This window comes from Ochotona princeps, chromosome 16 (assembly GCF_030435755.1).
Source record: "Ochotona princeps isolate mOchPri1 chromosome 16, mOchPri1.hap1, whole genome shotgun sequence".
Lineage (NCBI taxonomy): Eukaryota > Metazoa > Chordata > Mammalia > Lagomorpha > Ochotonidae > Ochotona > Ochotona princeps.
Window position 1 is genome coordinate 11450308 of NC_080847.1, and position 19530 is coordinate 11469837.

A 19530-nucleotide genomic window follows, 5' to 3' on the forward strand; every position below is an offset into this window, starting at 1 on the left:
TCTTATATACAAATACATTCTCAGAATTACAGAAATATCTGAGATAAACTGATGTAGCCTAAATCTTGGTCTTATGAAACTGTTCAAGGGCTTCATAAAGTCTAATGAATGTATGAATGTTACAAAGAGTGTAGGAAACTCAATCCAGGTCTTACCCAAGGGTAGCAGGGATCCAATGACCGAGCAATCACTGCTGTCTCCCAAAGTCTCTATTAGTAGGAAGTCAGGGTCAGAGGTCAGAGCTAGGCTTGAAACTTAGGCACTCTGGAACTTCTTAACTGGTTAGACTGAACTCTTGCTCCCCAACAATGAGTTATAATTGTCCTTTGTCATTTAAAGCCTATATAAATTTTATCATTTTAAAGTTAGGATTAAGAAGTCTACTGTTTCTCCCAACACCATAGGCCCTTTTATTTCCTTTCATTTCTGTTTTCGAAAATGTCAGTTCTTTTCCAAGTTTTTCTTTCTTGTATTGCCTTCTAAGTGTAGCTACCAGAAACCAATACCCACAATTGAGACATAAAGTATTCTGTTCTCCCACAACTTACCATACACCTTCAGATTTACTAAGAACACGACAGGTAAAGGATTGGTGTTGTGGTGCAGCAAGCTATGCTGTGGCCTGCAATGATGGCAGCTCAGCTGCTGTACTTCTGATCTAGCTCCCTAACATGGCTGGGAAAGCAGTGGAGGATAACCCAAGAAATCGGACTCCAGTCACCCAGTTTTGGCTCCTGGCCTCAGTCCGAATCAGCCCCGGCCATTTAAGGAGTTAGTGAACCAGTGGATGGAAAGTCTTTCTTTCACTGTCACTCTTCCTCTCTCTCTCCTCTCTTTCTCTGTTGATCTGTCTTTCAAATAAACATTTTTTAAAAGGCAAGCATATGTCACTTTTCTTTAAAATGCATATATCAAATACAGGTGATTTTGTAAAAGCTGGATCTTCATATAACATTTTATCTTTTGGAAAAGTGGTCAGTTTATATTTAATTAAGTCTTACATTTCAATGTAGCTATAGTATGATTAGAGTAACATCAGATAGAAATGAAAAAATTATTCAAATATCAGTCTACAAACATTCTTCCAAACAAATCACAGACTGAAAAAATGACCAAGATAATACAAGCCTCAGAGATTTCACTACAATTACGTAACATGCTTTGAGCTTTACAATATATCCTTAGGAAAAAGCAAACTGGCATTCTAATTTTTAGACTGTAAATATAACTACATCAAATCTAGAAAGGCAAAATGGGTAGGAATTTTAAGTGATTAACAATATTGTCCCTATGTATGAACTTCATAGAGCATAAAGTCTGGCAGGCTTAAAATCTCTCTCCCCATAGAAGCTAGTATAGACACTGAGACAAAATGCCTATCACATTGAATGGAACACCACAAAACCAACCATATTTACATCTTCCATTTGTCCTACATGTATAATTAAACCCAAATAATTGAAAATATAATGAACTCTTCCCCACAATGGTAGCATACTCTTAAACATGGCTGTTCTATGCAAAGCAACTTATCACTCACAAATCAATCCTCTACTCTTCTCTCACCAACATACTTCATATGCAGTAACAACTGGAAAAAATATAGAAATATAGAATAAAAAATTCCTGCTAGACTTTCAGGAAATTACAATGAAAGTAAGCTCTAGTCTTTAATATATTACACTTTCTATAAAGTATGCAGAGAGAAAAAAGCAAAGAAATAATACATCTGTTTTGTCAAGAGACTTGTAGACAGCAAAATATTTCTCAGTGGAAGAGTTTGTTATTGAATTAACAATTATTTAAGCAAAACCTCATCATTTAAGCGTAAGGGATATAATCCACTGTAGTTTATATGCTAATGAGATCTAACCACTCATTATCCACAAAGTTTGGCTAATTCAGATCCAAAAATCAGTTACGTAATAAACTAACAGGTGAGGATTATAGCTTACTACCTTTTCAAGTCAATTAGTTAGGATCTTGTTACCCTGCTACACTGCAGGAGTGTGTTTCAGATCTCAGACCACTAACTTAAACTTCATGGTATTGTTTACAAAAAACACAGTGGTCATCACTAAAAATTTCAGAATAAAGACCTCTGAGAACATTAACAAAAACTATAAGAATCAGTCTTTTCAGAATGCAGGAAATTAGAGGCTTGCAACAATTCAAAAACATCGTTATTCAATAAAAATGATAGACTCTCATTGTAACAATAGTGGGTATTTGCATTGCCTGTGTTCACCTGCCCATCCCCTACGCCATAAGAGCCTTGAAAGTCAACAGCCACAGTCAAGTATGTCAGTCTAAGAAGTCAGAATTTTCCCAAGTCTCATTTCCACGGAATGGTCATTACTGAATGTGGAATTGTAAGTAAGGCTGTCTTTAACTATGCAGAACTCATCAGTCCAAAAACACATTTTACTTGAATGTATCTGTCCAAATCAGCCAGACAACCCTTGAACATAATTCTTAGATATCTTGCAGAAGTCAACAGTAATAAAACAACTCACATAAAAGTGGGCAAATAAATCATTTAAGTACATAATTCATCAAAAAGAGATAAACATGGCAAATAAAAGTGTAAGATGCCACATGTCCTATCATTAGACTTTTGCCAGTTAAAACAGTGAGACTGCCACATACACTCTTAATCATACAATCTAGCATTTTCACTTGTACTTACCTATCGTCATGACATTAGAAACCTGCACATGAATGTCTGCAGCAGCTTCATTCATAACTGATTGAAACACTCAGACGAAACTAGAACGTCCTTCAGCAGGTACAAGGAAAAACAGAGTCACATTAATATAATGAAACATTTTTCAATACTAAAACAATTTTTTATCAAATCATGAGTAGAAATGGACAAACCTTACATGAATATTACTAAGTGAAAGAAGTCAAAATGAAAAGGCTCTATACTATATAATTACAACTATATGACATGGGAAGATAATGGAAATATTGAAAAGATCAGGGATTTCCAGGGATTGAAACTATTGTATGTGACACTACAGTTGTGGATTCACGGTATTTTACAGTTGTTGAAATCCTTAGATATAAAACACCACGAGTGAAACCCAATGTAAACTCTAGACTTTTACATCAGTTTGATACTTTGGTCACTTCGTTCTTGCCCATCTTCAATAAGTACAGGAGGGGAATACAATAATCAAAATGTGTATCTGTCATTAAAATAGCAGAATCTAAGGAATTCTGTCAAAAAGACACAGGAGACAAATGACAGACCTGTTAATGGCCAAATCTGGAAAAATCTGTACAACAAAATAAAGTAGTATTTGATTATAAACCAAAGCAAGCATTAATGAGTCTACAGTAATAAAAATAAGAGATTGAGTAAGCAAATAAAGGGGGGTGAACAGAAAATCCTCCATGCAGAAAAATACCAAAGGTTTACACAGCAATTCACAGAGATAGAGCATAACTCCTCACTCCTTAACTACGTGCTCTGTATAATTGCAAAGAGGTAGATACAGGGGAGAGAGGAGGAACTTCCCAGGGAGAAAACCGACAAACACTACCTCAACCAATAACAGTGAGTGAAACCGTGGGCTTTGGTTACTAATGAACCAATAAAAGCTTATCAACTGCAACAAAGGTAAAACACAAATGCAAGCATGGTATGTAACAGGAGTAACTGCTGTGGGCATAAGGACGCTACTACCACTGCAATCTTCCTGTATTCTTGAAACTGTTCTAAAATAAAAAGTTTGCTGAACAACCCTGTGGCACCAAATCAACGCCTCTTATTGAGAGATCAGGTCTAAGACCCCTCATCTTAAAATCTGGCAGTTCTGTGTGTAGTTTATTATTCATGTTTTCCATGAATTTTCTGAAGTCTCACAATTCACACTGATAGACTGCTCCCTTTTGCCAGTGTGGGGCAAGTGAGTTACTTGAACATGATGTGTATAAACAAACATATGTCTGGAAAACAGTAGAGACATGAATAACTTATGAGCACTCCTACATCCAATATTAGAAATGAACAAAGTTAAACCTACAACAATTCAATGGATGGAATACAAACAGACCAAACTCGTGAGGAAGGACTGAATTGCCTGCGAAAAAGAAAACAGAGAGAACAGAGGTGGCTGCCAAGGGCCAAGGAAAGCTGGGCCAGACTACAGATGAACATATGTACAAATGCTGGCTACACCTCTTGATGGACACAGGCACTTCTTAATCTTTTTGATATGAATACATGTGTGCATATATTTTGCATCTTTTCCTTTCTCTCTCTCATGTCAAAATCTTCTAAAATAAGACTAAATATTTAAACCCGACATCAGGAATATGGGAAATAAATGGCCTCATTTATATTAAGCATCACACCTGAGGTTCTAGACAGTGCAATAACACAAAAATTTCACAAAAATAAAAAGCTAAGTGAATTTAGCAAGGTAAAAAATTAAGTTATATAAGCAAAAAACACCACACCAATTACATTCCTAAACTTGCAAAAAATAAAAGAATAAAAGTTATGTTATCATAAAATATGAACTCAGTTCATGAATAATTTTTAAACTTTTTAATTTGAGAGGAGAAGTTTTGGCTATTGTGAGCCTTTGAGGACTGAACCAGATGATGGAAGATCTCTCTTTCCATCTCTCTACTGCCACCATGATTTTCAAATAAGTAAAAAATTTTTTTAAAAAAGAGGCAACCTAGAATTATATATCCCACTTAAAAACAAATCCTTCCAGAAGTAAATATTTTTTTCTTTTTTGCTTACTTGTCAAACACTGACAGGAATCTTCACCAACAAGTGTATAATTCAAAAAATGTCAAATGCTGTTTTTCAAACTGAAAAATGAGGAAAACATAAAGAAGAAACACTGTGCTAGAAATATACAGCTATATGCAAATAGAACTTACTTTCTTAATTTCACCAGGAAACTAATTTTGCAAAGAAAATGTCAAGCCTGGATGGATATATTCTATCAAACAGAGATACGTTACCAATGCTACACAAACTATTACAAGGAACAGAGAATTGACACACTTGAGTTCAGCTAAAAACATCAGCCTTCATTCTCCTGCCTCTAAAACTAGACAATAATGGACCAAAGCCAAACATCTCTTAAGGCTACAGCTACAAAATTATGAATGAAAACAATGAATGCTGCACAGATAACCAGTTTTTCTAAACCAGTCTGTATATTTAATTCAATTTTTTATCAAACCCCCCAAAAGATTTTGCATGGTATTTAATAAACTCATAACAAAATGCATATGAAATAGTAAAGGGACAAAAATAATTAAGGAAAAATAATATGGCAAAGAAGTAGAAGTGAACGGCTTACTGGATATTTGGTCTTTATTCTACCCGTGTTGTAATGAAGATACTGTATTATTGCACACGCAGGGCTAGGCAGTGAAACTAGCAAGTACAAAAAAGAGGTGCTAGATGGAAATTTCATCCATAAATGTAGCATGATGAATTCAATGGTGGAAAGGATGTCCTAATGGAGGATTGGCAAATATTTTCAATAAAAAGGGAACAAGAATAAATATTTACAGCTTTGAAGAGCAATATAGTCTCTGTCACAACTACTCAACTTTGACATTGTATACAAAATCTGCTACAGGTAATAAATGAAAAAATGGATGTGACTGTATCCCAGTACAATTTTATTTACAAAAACAGATGGCAGAGGCCAGGGCTGTGGTGAACAAAAAATGATAATATGAAAAAAATGTACAAATCCTTCAGAAGAGTATAGAGGAGGTGATAGGACATTTTGGTAAAATTAATTAAAAAATTGGAAAAGTTAAAAAATTGGAAAAGTTAATAAAATTAATTAAAAAATTGGAAAAGTTAAAGTGTAAAATCATTTTACTTTTCATGCTGTTCCCGCATTTTATGGAAATTCAAAAAGACTGTGCATACAGTAATGTGTTGAACTAAATCGTTTTTTCTGTTTGCTCCTGCACCTTATATTACTCTTACCTCTAAATGACCTTACTAGGGGCCAGGTACTAAGGTATATTGGGTAAAGTGGCTACCTGAAGTGCCAGCACCCCATACAAGTACAGGTTCAAGATCTGACTGTGTCACTTATGATTCAGCTCCTTGCCTAATGGATCCCATATGGACACCGGTTCTAATCCCAACAGCTCCACTTCCCATCCAGCTCCCTGCTTGTGGCCTGGGAAAGCAGTCAAGGACAGCCCAAAGCTTTGGGACCCTGCACCCGCGTGGGAGACCCGGAGGAGCTCCTGGCTCCAGGTCGGCTCAGCACCGGCCGATGTGGTCACCTTGGGAGTGAATCATTGGATAGAAGATTTTATTCTCTGTCTCTCCTCTCTGTATATCTGACTTTGCCATAAAAATAATTAAATCTTTTTAAAAAAGCAACTCAGAATGTATGACAAAATGTAGAATAAATCTTAGATGGATTTGCTGCTTAGTCCTTTCTACTTTTTAAAAATTAGTGATGGGGGCAAGTGTTACAGCAAAGTGTGTTCAGTGGCCACTGGTCATATCAAAGTGCCCAGTGGAGTTTTGTGCTTGAAAAAATCTCTATCTCTTCTCTGATACTCTGCCTTTCTGACACATATTTTTTAAAAACAGAAACAAACGTCTAGAAACTGAACTGGGGTTACAGGAATATCTAGATGTCCGAGGGGAGTTTAAAACTCTGATGCTGATTAAAAAAAAAAAAGTTTCACAATTTGGAGAAGGGCATCAAGGTGCTTTTTCTGGTTCTTAGAAACTTTAACTAAACCTGGGTTCTGGAGATGGTAGAAACACAAGCTCATGGTGTGTCATGGAAGCGGAAGAGGATGTCCAGAGTCACAGACGTACAGTAAACGCACGGGAGCGGGAGGAAGTCATAGCACCACATACATATGTTATGACAAAACAGAAAAGTGCAGATTGCCTATCAGTGGCCGCCTTCACGGCTCTGTGCTGTTCTCCCCAAGACCTATGGCAGTCCTTGGCAGTCTTAGCATATTCCCAACACGTTATCAAGAGAGCCACAGAAATAAAGGAAAGTTGTGTCCCACACGGACCCATCGTAGCTTAGAGTGTCGGCGTCGCCTTTTAATCCTTTCACCCCTCACCGTCCACGGACCTTCCTCTGACCCACCCCTCCAGCAGCAGCACCCTTCCCAGATGAGGAACGTTCTGGACTAACTTCTGAGGAGCTGGACGGTCACCGCCTTGCTTGGACGACATTCGACCTGTCAGGTCACACCCTGATCATGCTCTTCAGCAACACAAGGGACATAATTATGGAAGATATCAGTGGGGAGTAAACTATCCGTGGGGGACTAGTAGGCACGTCGGGGCTGTGGCGTCGCTTCTGAGAAGGGAAGGAACGGGGAGGCACTTTCTGAAAAAAACAGGGCAAGTACCAGGTAGTGTGAGGAGGGGCCTTCCTTCAGAGGCGACAGAAAATGGGGAGACGTGGTGACTCTGACACCTGAGGAAAACGTCCTGAGAGAAACCCAAGGGGCTTGCCTCAGGGCGGGGGGCAGCTCCCTCAGAGGCCCCCAAGCGGAGGTGCCCCTTCAGCCCTGGCAGCCCTTTTCTCCCCTCGCGGTCGCTCACCCAGGAGAACGCGGGTTCCACCCACAGGCCGGCTCCACTCCGCACCTGGCCGCTACCTACGCGCCACAGATTCAAATAAAATCTCCAGAGTCTCGCCTTCGTGACGTCTCCCAGAGTGAACGAGAAACAGACCAATCGAAGCCCGGCTCTCCTCGAGGCGCCCGCGAAGGTGGGCGTGTCTAAGGCGAAGAGGGTGGGATGATCACATGTTGCCAAGACAACGGCTTCCGGGCGCTTGGGGGCAAGGTGAGTTCCGGTTTGAAGGGAACACTCGCGAGAATGCCGTCCTGCTAGGTGGCCGGGGTTATTTAAACAAGGGGCTCTTCATTCCCCAGTCATCCTGGTGCAGTGCGAGCCAGCAGTGAGGCACCTCTTGTGTTTTCATGTCCTTCTCAGTCGATTTACCAGTCCAGTTATAAGTGCAAGTTGGTTGTGTAAGGTAAGCGTGTGGCGATGCCGGCTCCTTGCTTTCTTAGAGGGGTAAGTTAAGGTCTCTGAGTCCAGTTTGTCACACAACGCAGTAGTAGCATAAAGAAAAAATGAAAAAAGAAATTAGCGTTTCAGTTTTTTAGAAAGTTGTGCTACACACATTTTTCTTTAATATTTGCTGCATTTTGAGTAAAATTCACAATTCTGGTTCCAAGTCACCCCAAAATTTAACCTGAATTGGGTAATGGACCAAAGGCCTGATTTTGTTGTTTGTTTCTTCAATAGTTTGAACAGTTTTCCAACTTTAAAGACTTACCTGCCCAAGAGGCACTCGTGGCTTGAGCCAACCCATTAGGAGAATCTAACGAATTCAGCTGAGTCTCCAGGTGTCTTTTGTTGTAAACCACCTGTCAAGCGGGGCTCCTCCGGGCTCCGTGTGGGTCTGCTTGTCAGCGATGGTCTCCTACGGTTACTGCTTTTAGGAAAGAAAGGGAACATTGTTGAAATAAGAGAAACATCGCTTTCTATATAGTTCTTTATTTTAGGGTTTGTTGGAAAGGCAGAGGAACGACTCAGACTGAATGCCCATGGCGGAAGCCAGGCCTGGAACGCTGTCCACGTCTCCCCCATGTGTGTTAGGGACCCAAACATTGGAGGGCTGGTCCACGGCCTCACCGGTGCTTCAGTAGGACGCTGGATGGAAAGCTGACCAGTGGGACCTCCGTACAGGGAACTGGTGTGGGATGCAGCATTCCAAGGCCCAGCTGAAGCCACAGAGCCACAGCGTTAACCCCAGATGTAATTCCTTAAAATCACTCAGCTTTGAGATAACTTTTTTTTTTTAATAAGGTACGAAACTCATTGTTAACTTCTTGTCATATAAAAAGCTAGTACAGTTTGGCTGCTCTTCCCAAACAGAATTTCATGCTCTAGGAGTAAGGCAGGCAAGCAGTGATGAAAAGTTCGGATCTGAATGTTTAGATTTCTGCCAACCTCTGTCTTAAAATTTGGCTTCATAACTCCCAAATTCTTAAAGCACTTGCCGAGCAACTTAGATGAAATATTGTGAATGAGTTCTTCAACCTGCAGGTTTGAAATTTCATTAAATAAAAAATGAACTACATTACAATACTTAGGTATGAAACATTAACGAACTGAGTAGTACATTCTTAAGAAGAGGCACTTAAAGCACAAGCCACCTGCCTTGCGGAACCCTGTAATGTGATGAGATTTGACAAATAGGCAAGAGATCAGAGTCTTCCCAGGCTTTCAGAAGAAAATATGCCATGAGCTGCCTACTGCCTACATAGACAAAGGGGAAATCAAACCAAACGAGTGGAAGCCCGGGAGGCCTTAGCAAAGGACCACACTGTCCTTTGGATGTCAGTATTGGGTTGAACAAAGCCAGTGCAAGTGTTATTTCCCAGGCAGGGGAAAAAAATACCCAAATTTTATGAGGACTTGGGCTATGTAAAAAAAAGTAGAATTTGAGAGTTTAGAAAGCAGAAGCAGGAGACTGAAGTTACATAGGTTTAGAAGGGATACAAGCTTTCATTGCAGTAGTTGACAGACTCCTGGATTGTGGCAGTGGGTCCTCTGGTGGTCCTGTTTGGTTGAATCCTACTTAGCCTGGAGACTCAGCTCTGAATCATTTAGCATCATGTACATTTTGCTCACATCATTCAGCCTGAACTCTTTCCCTCTTAAGTGTCTAAAGAATTATAAATATCCTCTTTATTTGGCATTTTTGCCTGATACCTTAGACTGTTTCTTGTCTGTTAGTAACTCATCTACTAGCCTCTACGCTACTTACCTGTGCGCGCCTATTGGAGTGTCTTGAGATGGAGAGCAAACAGGTTTTGATGTAGTTAGAAATACTTAAGCGCATGTCGTTTGTAGCTGTATTAGTTTGCTAGCATCACCATAAAAGAGATACCATAGATTGTTTGGCTTAATAATAATTAAGTTGTCTCCCACTCCCAGAGGGTGGAAGCCTAACATTAAGGCCTCCGCCTTCCTCCTCAACTTGCAGGAAGCCATGTTTTCTCTGTCTTTTCATAAGTGTTCGTCCGTGTGTGTACACTTCCTTCTCAAATGCTCTCTTCTTCTAAGAACATATTGTGACTTTTTGTAAGAAATACAGGGTTAGGACCCACCTTAAATACTTTATTTTAATGTAATTACTGCTTTAAAGACCGGTTCTCTAAAAATGGCTACTTTCTGAGGTACAGGAATCTACAACTTTAACGTATATGTATTTGAAGGAGACACAAGTAAACCCAGAGCAGTACAAGCACTCCAAGGGCCGACGTAATCTTAAAACTCATTGTGAGGAGTAATTATCACCGTTAAGAATGTTCCTGTTCAGACTAACTCTTGACATGAATGTATAAATGAGTAGTGTACTGTACTAGGCTAGAGTAGGGCCTGATGCAGATCGGAGTGTATGGGCTTAGATGTGATGCATTTATATTAAAATTTGCCAACAGTTTTCTCTGCCCCCCCCACCAAAAAATAGGTTTGTTTTGATTCATGCGCAGTCAGCTTTCCAAAAGCAATACTGTATCATTTCATTTGGAATCCAAATCTCATGGGTTAAACATTGAACAAAGTGTTTTTACATAGCCAGAGACATTTTAGCACACCCTATTAGCTCATGTGTAAGGCTTGTTGGGTATCTGATGTGTGGAAAAAACTGGAGAAAGTGCCATACTGAGATTTAATTTGTCCGCATATATTCAAAATTTAAGACATCTTATTTGGGGATAATTTATTTAACTGCATAACTACAATGATTCCCACTTTTTCTCCTGTAGTTTTATTTATATATGGTCAAGCACAATCTAAAATATTAGAGATTTCCAGAAATGTTTTTAGCACACCATTCCGAGTAGTCTGATCAAATCTTGATACTATGCTACAATGTCTATCATCTTTTTAAAAATTTATTTTATTGGAAAGTCAGATGTACAGAGAGGAGGAGAGACAGAGAGGAAGAGCTTCCGTCCGATGATTCACTCCCCAAATGACCACAATGGCCGGTGCTGAGCTGACCTGAAGCCAGGAGCCAGGAACTTTTTCCAGGTCTCCCACACAGGTGCAGGGTCCCAAGGCTCTGGGCCGTCCTCGACTGCTTTCCCAGGCCATAAGCAGGGAGCTGGATGGGAAGTGGAGCAGCCAGGATTAGAACCGGCGCCCATATGGGATCCTGGCCCATACAAGGTGAGGACTTTAGCCGCTAGGCCACGACGCCGGACCCTATTCTCCTTAGTTAAAGATGCTGTCTTAATTAAAGACTGAATTGTATATTACACATTATCACAGGTACAGACATGTAGGAAAAAAACATAATACGGGGTTCGGTTCTATCCATGAATTTATTCATCCACTGGGGATCTTGAAACATAATCCTCCAAGATAAAAGATAACTACTATATGTATAATTTTTTGATATACCTGTATCCTGTAAATAAATAAGAACTCAAAAAATTGTCCTTTTGACACAAAGTTCACTAATGCATGATAAAAAGATTAGATTGTGGAAACAATGCTGTGAGAAATTTGAATCATAAAAGATTTTATCCAGCTGGGTGTGTTACTAAAGATATTTAATGCAGGTAAAATTAATCTTTTTGTGACACCTGGTTCTCAGATTCAGCAGTTAACCATTGTGTTATTTGGTTATTATTTGCATGTGTTCCTATTTCCTCCAAATTTGTTTTAGAATATCCTAGTATTTCTATGATCCAGTTTAGTGTTACCCAAAATTATGTAGTATTACCTAAACTTATTGATGCTACTGAAAAGAATTATTCAGGGGAAACTTGTAAAAATGAACTTTTCTCAGTTGTGCTTGTGACGATTGTTAATTTAGCAGGTCTGGAGAGGCAGTAGAGCGTTGGTTTTGCAGAGGTTTCCCCTGCTTAGTGATTCTGGTGATGAGGTCACTCAGAACCCAGCACCCTAGAGCACCTGGTGTGTAGTATGCCTTCAATAAATTCTTGTCACATTAAATGAGCAGAGCTCTGACTTAGTAAGATTAATAAGACCTCAGTGTGTAGGACGAATTAGAGTGGGAAATATCCTAGAGGCAGGAAAATCCTATTATAGACATCCAGCCAAGAGAAGCAGCAGCCCTAAACGAGGGTAGAGGCAGTGGGGAAGAAATGAATGAGAGACCCTGAAAGGTAGAAAGAACAGAATTAGATGAAACTTTATAATGCAGTTTTCAAAATACAGTGTGCCTAATTCTTGTTTGGGACTTTTTTTTTTAAAGCACATTTCTGGATGCTATTCTGTAAAAAAAAAAAAAACCCAGTCTATGGTGAATCATTTGAATCTGTATTTTTAACAGCCCTTTCCCTTGATTTTGATTTAGGTTATTTAATCCATTTCAGTATAAGACCTCAATCTAAGAACTCACTGATCTGTTGACCACGGTGAGTGGGCAAGAAGGAAGATTGAAAAATAATTCCAGAGATTAAATCTTGAGTGACAGGTAGCATGATAAGCCATTAATAGACATTGGGAATTTGGTTGAGATGGAAATAAAGTTCAGCCATGAAACTGTTCAGTAAGTTAAAAAAAAATGTCATTTCAGGAACTGGGAAAGAATCATAAAGAAAAGAATTGGAGAATCTTCATGGAATAATGATTTCTCCTAACGAGACCAAAGGGTAAGAGAGGAGGTCAGTGGAGAAAATCAGGCAGTGTCTCTCCTTGTAAGAATCTTGAAGGAGGTGGTACGGGAAAGACAAGGTGGGAACAAACCCTGCAGAAGCACAAAACCAAAAATGTCAGGAATATTGTTATCTAATGTAAATGAGAACTCCAGGAGATGTGGGAGTAGTGAGAGCTTCTAGAATTGACTTGACCAGAGGAACTTCTCTAGAATTATGGAAATTATGGAGTGGCTCTGAGTTGTAAAAAAAAAAAAAAAAAGTTGATGGCAAGAAAATAAAAACTAGGAATGATTAAGCATGCTTAAGATGTACCCCCTGCCCCGCCCCCAAAATAGTGAGACATTGTCATTGTATTAAAGAAATCACCCCTTCAGGTTTCTTCTAATTCATTTGGGATTTCCATTTTCAGTAATACTAGAAAATAAATTTAAGAATATTTTTGTTTCTATTGAAAGTCAGATTTACAGAGAGGAAGAGAAGATAGAAACATCTTCCATCCACTGATTCACTCCCCAAATGACTGCAAGGGCCAGAGCTATGCTGATCCATAGCAGTGCAGGTCCGAAGCTAGGAGCTTTTTCCGCATCTTCCATGCAGATATGGGATTCCAAGGCCTTGGGCCATTCTCCACGTTGAACTTGGTGTCTGAGCCAGGTATTCAGTATAGAATTCCGACCAGTAGTCAGGCCAAATGCTCAACTCAAAATACCTTCTTATAATATATTCACCCTTCTTCCTGTGATAATGTAGGTGATCTAATGCCTGGAAAATGAGGCAAAGCAAGGCAAATACTATGGCTTAACCTCCAGCTATTTGTGATGCCAGCATCACATGTGAGTGCAGGTTCAGTTGATGGCTGCTTCACTTCCGGTCCAGCTCCCTCCCAATGGCTTGGCAAAGCAACAGAAGATGGCCCAAGTCTCCATGTGGAGACTCAGATGAAACTGCTGGTTCCTGGCTTCAGCCTGGCCTTACCCAGCCATGTGGATAGATGTGGGTGGCTCTCTAACTCTGACTTCCAAATGAGTAAATAAATCTTTAAAAGCAAAGAAAATATGTGGTTGCCGCAGTCTGATAACTGAGATACCAAGTTAGTAGCAGTTGGATAGCATATAAACTGTGACTGTGCTGGCCAGAGATGATGCAGGTCCCAGGTGGGATGAAATGGGGACGGCCCAAGGATTCTTTGTTTTTACTCAGAATGGCTTGCTGTTTAAAACCTAGGAAATGTTAATTTCTGGAATTTTTCTATTAGTGTTTTTGGACCATAGTTGATTATGTTAACCAGCTGCAGAAAGTGAAACCTTGGTAAGGAAGAGTTACTGTGTGTGCTGTGCATCTATTGTATGTGTATCTATTGTATCACCGACATACATGGACTTTGAAGACATTCAGAATTTTATAAACAGCAAATAGTGTATGATTCGAAGTTGGTCAGGTCATAAGGCAGGCAGTGGATAAGAGGTCACGGGCTGCAGCACAGAGGGATGTAGGAAGTTTTACTGTGTTGTTGATGCCGACTTTACGTTTGGGATGATGGAAAAGTTCTGGAATTACATATTGATGATTGCAAAATATTGTGAATGCTCTTAATGCCACCAACTTGTAGACTTAGAATACTAATTTTAACGTTTATGTTCTGTGCCTTTTATCACAAATAATATGTACTTATAAGAATATGGATTCAGTTTAGTTTCTAAGGATTGCTGTGTTAAACTATCAGTAAATGACGTGTGTGTGTGTGTGTGTGCGCGCGCGTGTGTGTGCGTGCATGCCGGTAATTTTCTTTGTAGGGATCTATTTTCTTTTTATTGGAAAGGCAGATTTACAGAAATAAGGAGAGGCAGACAGAAAGATCTTCATCTGCTAGTTCACTCCGCAAGTGGCCACAATGACTGGAGCTGATCCAAAGCTAGGAGCCAGGCGCTTCTTCTGGGTCTCCCATGTGGGCACAGGGTCCCAAAGTTTTGAGCCATCCTCTAGTGTTTTCCCAGGCCATTAGCAGGGAGCTGGATGGGAAGTGGAGCAGCTCGGACATGCACTGACACCCATATGGGATCCTAGGCGTGGACTTTAGCCAGCAGGCTACTGTGCTGGGCCCTCTTGCCAGTTAGTCTTATTTGAATTTCCCAAATGCATTTTTTTCCTTTGATGATAAGTATTTTAGCACTGATCATGAATATTTTCTTCTGCTATTTTATAAATTGATGAGACAGGTAGCTTTTTGAACACAATTTGCTGAGTTGGCATTGTTTCAGGGGAGTTGGTTTAGATTTGGCTGTGCAGGTTCTGTAGTTTAAAGTTAAGAACAGAGAATATCTCAGTAGTGGTAACCTTGTGGGCTAGAGTTAACATAAATAGGGTGATTCAATGTAATTGCTAAGCATTATCTGTGGGAGTAACTCTAAAGGCATAATTAATACTACACTATTATTGTTGTTAATATTGGGACTTTACCTCATTAACAAACCCTCACACATATGCAGTGTTGCCATGTCATTGAAAACTATCAGCAAAAAGAAGATAGAACATTCTCCCTGCCTCTAGCATCTGTCCAGATACTTGGGAGACTTGTAAATACAAAGTTGGTGTGATGAGGAATTGGTATTGGCTGGTTCATGCTAACACATTTTTAAAAAACTTTCTTTAGAGTGAGTTATGTGATGTTTCTAGTTTGACTTCACAGGAGTTCTGCTTCAACCTATTTCAGACAAAATATGGAAAAACTATATTAGCTTGAGGCGTATAGCTTTGGGAAATGTGTTATTTCATAGTATTGGCAACACTGAGTGGGACTCTCGCCCCTGATTTGGGTTACTGTATTATATGCCAGGTGTGTACATGACGTGTGCTCCTGAGCAGTCGGCTTGCCTCAGCTCCAGCATGTGGAGGCAGGGCAGTGGGATCTACCACACGGGATTCCAGTGGCAATAAGATGTGGAGAGACTGTAAGGTGATTTGGTTTCTCATATATTATTATCACCAATAGTGTTGGTCATTGTTATCTGTTACTTTTTCTTCCTTTAAGCGGTTTGTGAACATCAGATGAGAGAATATACAAGCTTTTGAAATTGAAGGTGTTGTATAGGTCACATTTGACAACGGATTATAGGTTTTAGTTTTTATTCTGAACTCCTTAATTTCACTCTGATATGAAAATTACTTGATATAACGTTTTGGTCTTACTATTTTTTGAGCGCTAATCTAATTTCCCAAACTGCTCTGTGTATACTCTTTGAGGATAACTATTATTTTGTAGTTCATATTTGTTTCTTAAATCCTAGAATACCGTGCACTTATGTACTTAAATATTCAGTAAACATTTGTTTACTTTTAGTAATTGATGATTTCTAAACAGGTGCTGAAACTTAAATACCATAATTGCAGTTGGAATTAACAGTCACTCTGAAGCTAAGGCTGCTCCTACGTTTCTGAGAATTCTCATTTTGTCGGAGGTGACCCTCTTGTATAGCCTAACAGATACAGACCGAACAGAAGCTGACTCAAACCTTCTAACCCACAATATGGATTGTTGCAATCTGTCTTGTCATTCATGTCACTCTGAACCTAAAGCTACTGAATTTTTAAAAAATTCAGATTACTTATGAGGACATTCTTTACAAAATTAAGACGAAACCAAACCAAATCCAAAACACTACTACTGACCTGATCTATTGAGTTGGTTTAATATTTGTTCGCATTTGTAGTCTACAGATTCCTCTAATTAAAAAAAGAATCATCAGGAAGTCAGTACCAAATAGATCCCATAATGTGTGTCAATAATTTTTTAAGTACTGCTAAAATCACATTGAGTCAATAGCTTAAGAACAACTATAGCTAAGAGCTTAACCTTCAGGTGAGAAGATGGGGTTCTGACTTGCTCTGTTGTGCTATTTACGGTGTAATTATGGCCATGAAGCTTAACCTGTGTGATAGTTTCCTCATCTGTGAAATGGACACCATGATAAATCTGACAGGTTTCTGATATTAAATAGGACAATTCAGACATGGAATTTAGCACAACACAGTGTAAGTACACAAAGTAATTTTAAGTGTGATTAAAATTTAAAACACTCAAGTGTACTTAAAATTTGAAAAATGTGTTCTTTAATAACAAGTTCCATGAGTAGGCTAGCACTCAACAATCAGTATGTTGGTTATTTCAACTGCACGGAGACCTCACTCAGGGTCCAGATCTTTCTGATAATTCCATTCTGCTTTCTTCAGGGAATTAACCCTTATTTGTTCTTTTTAAAATTTATTTTATTTTTATATCAAAGATAGAGTTACAGAGAGAATGAGATCTTTGATACACTGGTTCATTCCCTCCAGAGCTGAGCTGATCCAATGCTAGGAGCCAGGAGCTTCTTCTGGGTCTCCATATGAGTGCAGAGGCGCAAGGACTTGAGCCATCCATTGCTACTCTCCTAACCTGTATGCAGGGAGCTGGATTGGAAGTGAAGGATCTGGGACACAAACCAGTATCCATATTGCATGCTGGTGCCACAAGCAGAGACTTAGCCTACTACCCCATGGTGCCTGCCTCAGCCCTTGCTTTGAAACTTCATCTCCTTAGCATTACAAGATACATGCTCTGTTTTCAGCCAAGACAGCGTCCTGCAAAAGAAAGCAGAGAACTATTGGACACCTTTAAGCAAGCTTCCCATTCTAACTCATTGACTGTGTTACACTGTGATCCCCCAAAGGATCACCGATGAGATGATGAATTATCTGAGAATGGGTTTACACAAACCTAAGTTTTTCAGCTTAGGTTTGGTGTTGTATTAACAAGGGGGAGATTCATGCCCATGATGACCATTCTTCAGTGTGACAGAATATTTACCAGTGCTTGTTGTCTTCATGTGAACAGACTTAGATATCTCTTCATACTTCTGCTCATCTGCTTCCCATAACCACCCACCAGTTCAGTCATTGCCATCAACCCATTAGCCAGTCGGCAGCTTCATTCCTTTTTATCTTTCCATAACAATTTCTTTCTGTAATGTTTTTAATACAAACATAAAAGTTGTTGAAGTGTCATAGCAAAAATAGAAAATACCCAGAAATATTATGTTTACCTGAAGCAGATAAAAATAAAAATGACATTTAGTAGCTGCTTCCTTAAGGTGATTTTTTTGATCTTGAGACAATAGCAAATTTGTAACACTATATCTGACTTGTAAAACTTTGTTTTCTGAACTAAAAAATCATTTAAAAAGTTATTTGTCGCCTATAAATTTGGATTCGCTATTGTTTTAGCAGTACCAAGACGAGAGCCATATATGATCATTTAAAAATATTTGTGAAGTAATGCAGGAATGTTCTCAAAACATTACGTTAATGATACAAAAGACAGAGGAGTGATTAAATAGTAATACACATAAGGGAAATGCTTTAATTTACCGAATTCTTTCTTCCTTATCCCCATTAAAAACAAGCTTGCTAATATGCAAACTGGCTGAATATATAAACATTTTTATAACAAATGGAACTCATCTATCTTACTACATTCTGTTTTATAGACACAATAAAAATTGAAAGCATACAGATCATAGAAGCAATTGTAAAAAGAAAGAAATTGAGATGAAAACGTTAGAATTTATTGAAGCTTCCCCTTAAAACAACCTACTTAATAAATATTTTCTTAGTTTTGTACCATCATGTTCCAAAAACTGCTACTGATAGTTTGTCTCTTTAGAAGCATTTTAAAAACATCTGTAACATAAACAATAGTAATATGATGGACATTTATACATATTTCTGTGTAACCATGGTACTGGTAAAATCAGAACTGTTTGAAGAAAGGAGGCATCATGTCTAATGCATTTTTTTTTTTTTTATAGAAGAATCGTGTCTTTTGGAAGGGGTACACAGATGGGCTATTAGAATATTTTCTGAAAGAAGCAGTTTTAGTTGTGGTTAGTCCACTTCTGTTTGCTGTAGTTATTGGTTTGCTTGAGTTTAGTCTCATTGAGTTAATATTTTCTGCTCTCCCCTCTGTTTCACTGCTGCTTCCTCCACCTCCCATCTTTCAGGTTGATGAAGTAGTTTTTGGTTTCTGTTATGTATTCTTTTTATATTTGTGGGGGTTTAAAGTGATTGCTTCACAGATTACAATGCATGCACCCAAAGTATTGTGTGCTGGATGGAATTAAGATTAAACAATCTCATGATAGAACAACCTTAAAAGAACATAATGTGTACATCTCAGTCTTGTTTTCACAGTGCTACGTCACTGGTCTCTAGGACTGTCATCTGTGCTGCTCAAGTGCAGGTTTAACCACAGCTGCTCGTTTTCTGTCTCCCACATTATCATCCTCCTTGCTGCTTCTGTGACTTTTACTTCTAGGTACATAGGATAGTGACTCTTACAATGTTTCCTTTTTTCCGACTGCAGCATTTCACTTAGCATAATATCCTTGTTGTTCTTCCATGTTGTGGTGTGGAACTTTTTTTATCTTTTTTTAAAAGATTTATTTATTCATTGGAAGGGTGGAGTTACAGAGAAAGAAGACAGGGATCTTCCATTTCTTATTCACTCGCCAAGTGTCTACAATTGCCAGAGCTGGGCCGGTCCGAAGCCATGAGCAAGGAGCCTCCTCTGGGTTGTCCCTGTGTAGGCCAGGGCCCAAGGACTTGGGCAGCCTCTGCTGATTTCCCAGGCCATTAGCAGGGAGCTGGATAAGAAAACAAAGCAGCTGTGGGGCTGGTGTGATGTCTCAAGCTAATCCTTTAACTGAAAGTGACAGCATCTTGTGTGGGTGCCAGCTGCTCTACTTGCTATCCTGCTCCCTGCTTATGGCTTAAGAAGACATTGGAGGATGGGCC

General features: G+C 39.0%; 2 long non-coding RNA genes across 4 annotated transcripts in view; one reads left to right on the forward strand and one right to left on the reverse strand.

Annotated features, from left to right (window-relative positions):
- Positions 1 to 7707, reverse strand: part of LOC131482238 (uncharacterized) — a 202138-nt gene extending 194431 nt beyond the window's left edge. For both annotated transcript variants that reach the window (XR_009246828.1, XR_009246829.1), the window contains exon 1: positions 7592 to 7707. This is a non-coding gene — a long non-coding RNA (uncharacterized LOC131482238). The remainder of the gene's footprint in view (positions 1 to 7591) is intronic.
- A 200-nt stretch (positions 7708 to 7907) lies between these two features.
- LOC131482291 (uncharacterized) overlaps positions 7908 to 19530 on the forward strand; it is a 109917-nt gene continuing 98294 nt past the window's right edge. For both annotated transcript variants that reach the window (XR_009246866.1, XR_009246867.1), the window contains exon 1: positions 7908 to 8030. This is a non-coding gene — a long non-coding RNA (uncharacterized LOC131482291). The remainder of the gene's footprint in view (positions 8031 to 19530) is intronic.